This window comes from Micromys minutus (genome assembly GCF_963924665.1).
Source record: "Micromys minutus genome assembly, chromosome: 2".
Lineage (NCBI taxonomy): Eukaryota > Metazoa > Chordata > Mammalia > Rodentia > Muridae > Micromys > Micromys minutus.
In genome coordinates this window covers 107,013,570-107,017,488 of record NC_137971.1, presented here as the reverse complement: position 1 = coordinate 107,017,488, position 3,919 = coordinate 107,013,570, and the positions used below count along the sequence as shown (strand labels likewise).

The window sequence follows — 3,919 nt, the reverse complement described above, 5'->3', positions numbered from 1 at the left end:
TCACTTATGAACATTGATGCGAAAATACTCAACAAAATCCTTGCAAACCGAATCCAAGATGACATCAAAACGATCATTCACCATGATCAAGTAGGCCTCATCCCTGGGATGCAGGGATGGTTTAATATAATGAAATCCATCAATATAGTCCACCATATAAACAAACTCAAAAAAAAAATAAACATGTGGTTATCTCACTAGATACTGAGAAAGCATTTCACAACTCCAACACCACTTCATGTTAAAAGTCTTGGAAATAACAGGAATCTAAGGCCCATACCTAAATATAATAAAAGCAATATACAGAACACCAATCGATAGCATCAATATTAATGGAGGCAAACTTAGAGAAATCCCACTAAATTGAGGGACTCAACAAGGCTGCCCACACTCTCCCACCTATTCAAGAGAGAACTGAAAGTCCTGGCTGAAGAAATTAGGCAGCAAAAGGAAATCAAAGAAATACAAATTGGAAAGGAAGAAGTAAAAGCATCACTATTTGCAGATGATTTGATAGTGTACTTAAAGGACCCCACAAATTCCACTAGAGAACTCCTACAGCTGATAAACAAGTTCAGAAATGTGGCTGGATATAAAATTAACTCAAACAAATCAGTACCCTTCCTATATTCAAAGGACAAATATGTGGAAAAAGAAATTAAGGGAAAGATACCATTTACAATAGTCACAAATAATATGAAATAGGTGGGTGTGACTCTAACTAAGCAAGTGAAGGACGTGTATGACAATAACTTCAAACCTCTAAAGAAGGAAATAAAAGAAGATCTCAGGAAATATAAAGACCTCCCAAGCTCATGGATTTGAAGGATCAACATTTTAAAAATGGCCATCTTACCAAAAGCAATCTACAGATTCAATCCAATCCCCATCAAAATTTCAACCTAGTTCTTCATTGAGTTTGAGAGAGCAATGTGCAATTTCATCTGGAATAACAGAAGACTTAGAATAGTGAAATCCATCCTCAACAACAAGAAAACATCTGCGGGAATGACCATCCCTTACCTCAATCTATATTACAAGGCAATTGTTCTGAAAACTGCATGGTACTGGTACAGAAATAGGCACGTGGATCAAGGGAATAAAAGAGAAGATCCAGAAATGAGCCCTCAAATATATGGTTACCAGATTTTTGACAAAGAAGTTGTAAACATTCAGGGAAAAAGGACAGCCTATTCAACAATTTTTTTTTGGTCCAACTGGCACTCAGCATGCAGAAGAATGAAAATCGACCCTTTCTTATCTCCTTTAACAAAGCTCAAGTGTAAGTGGATCAAAGATCTCCACATTAAACCATGTACACTGAAAATATTGGAGGAGAAAGTAGGGAAAACCGTAGAACTCATAGGCACAGGAGAAAATTTCCTGTACAAAACATCATTTGCTCGAACTCTTAGGTCAAAGATTGACAAATGGGACTTAATGAGATTGCAAAGTCTGTAAGGCTAAAGACACTGTCAAAAAAACAAAAGGGCAGCCAACAGAGTGGGAAAAGATCTTTACCAACCCCATATCAGATAGAGGCCTAATATCCAAGGTATACAAAGAACTCAAAAAGCTAGACAATAGAGAATTAAACAACCCTATTAATAAATAGGGTAGATTCTTAAACAAAAAGTTCTTAATAGAGAAATATTGAATGGCTGAAAAACATCCAAGGGAGTGCTCAACATCCTTAGCCATCAGAGAAATGCAAATCTTAAAAACCCCACGATTCCACCTCACACCAGTCAGATTAGCCAAGATCCAAAACTCAGATGACAACAGATGTTGGCAAGGATTTGGAGAAAGAGGTACACTTCTCCACTGTTAGTAGGTTTGTAAACTGGTACAACCACTCTGGAAATCAGTCTGGTGATTCCTCATATAATTGGACATAGCACTACATGAAGACCAAGATATTCCACTTCTGGGCATTTTCCCCAGTGATGATCCAACATACAACAAAGACACATGCACCACAATGTTCATAGCAGCTCTATTTATAATAGCCAGAAGCTGGAAAAAACCCAGATTTTCTTCAGTAGATAAATAAATACAAAAATTGTGGTACATTTACACAATGGAGTACTACTCAGCTATCAGAAACAATGACTTAACAAAATTCTTAAGAAAATGGTTGCATCTAGAGAATATCATCTTGAGTGACATAACCCAGTCACAAAAGAACAGACATAATATGCAGTCACTGATAATGGGATACTAACCCCAAAAAGCATTGAACACCCCAGATTCAAGTCACAGACTGTGAGAAGTTCAACAACAACAACAAAAGAATATATTTTAATTAAAATAGAATTGTATCACCCCCCTTCCTCCCTACAGCCCCTTGTAGTTTCTCTCCCATCTCCTCAAAATAATAGCCTCTTTTCCTATATTATTGTTACTATATACATATGTGTATGTATATGTACCCAGAAATACTTAATTACAACCTTAAAAAAATTATTCTTATATTGTTATGCTAAAATGCTGAAAATTTGTACATTTATCTTTGTTTTATAATATAAAGTAAAAAAAAAACAAGTGACTATTATTCCTGTTGATTTGACTTTAGAGTCACAGCATTTTTTAACTGGTGCTTTTAGGGACCATTCCAAATGATTTTTTAACCTTTGACTCTTAGGTTAAAAGTGGTGATACTTTAATCTATACAAGTACAAGTTACTGTTAAAAACAAGAAAATCCACTTTATTACATAAATTTTCTTAAATTTATGAATGTATGAAAGAAATATATTTAACATCATCCACTTTTTAAATTTTATAATGTAATTTAAGTGAATAAAATTTATACATCAACTATAATCTCTGTCATTATTATGTAATTACCTTTTTATATTTACCTTATTTAAAGTACTGGATTCTGAGCACCTGTAACTGGAATTTTTGTATTCTAGGTTGGATCGAACACTCTGTCACAATGCCTGAAATAAGTATCAATCATCTTGATAAAAAACAGGTTCAACTTCTAGCAGAGATGTGTATTCTTACTGATAAAAATGACAATAAAATTGGGGCTGACACCAAGAAAAATTGTCACCTGAATGAAAACATCAACAAAGGATTATTACATCATGCTTTTAGTGTCCTCTTGTGAAAATAAGCTCCTGTTACAGCAGAGATCAGATGCTAAAATTACCTTTCCAGGTTGTTTCACCACTAGTTGCTGCAGTCATCTATTAAGTAACCCAGGTGAGCTGGACGAAAATGATGCCATTGGCATAAAATTAGCAGCAAAGTGGCGCTTAAAAAAAGAGTTGGGAATACCCGTGGAAGAGGTTAATATAAATGAAATGAATTATCTACCAAGAGTTTATTACAAGTCCCAATCTGATGTTATGTGGGGTGAACATGAAATTGATTACATTTTGTTTTTGAGAAAGAATGTAACCTTGAATACGATCCCAAAAGCTACTGCTATGTATCAAAGGAAGAAATTAAAGAAATTCTGAAGAAGGCAGCCAATGGTGAAATTAACTCCATGGTTTAAGATTATTGCAGACACTTTTCTCTTTATATGGTAAAATAACTTAAACCATTTGAATTCATTTGTTGACAATGAGAAAATACACAGAATGTGAATGTGTTAGTGATTTGAGAATTTTTCTACCTAGTAAAAATGGTTTGGTTTTAAATTGGGCTTCCTTGTATGGTACATAGGTATTTTACTACCAAAATTTGTTTTGATAAAAGATAAAAAAGAAAAACCCAACTAACAATTTTATAGTATATATCACACACACACACACACACACACACACACACACACACACACATATATATATATATATATATATATATATATATATATGTACATACACTGATGTTTGTAGAAAAACAAATCATTTAAGAGAGGTTATTGTGAAATTATTCCATAAATAAGATTAATTTAACCTGTC

At 33.8% G+C, this 3,919-nt stretch overlaps 1 pseudogene across 1 annotated transcript; it reads left to right on the top strand.

The window, feature by feature from the left end:
- The first annotated feature begins 2,940 nt into the window (after positions 1 to 2,940).
- On the top strand, positions 2,941 to 3,601 carry LOC308416334 (isopentenyl-diphosphate Delta-isomerase 1-like; annotated as a pseudogene). The gene has a single exon. The product of its transcript is annotated as an isopentenyl-diphosphate Delta-isomerase 1-like (transcript).
- Positions 3,602 to 3,919: the final 318 nt, after the last annotated feature.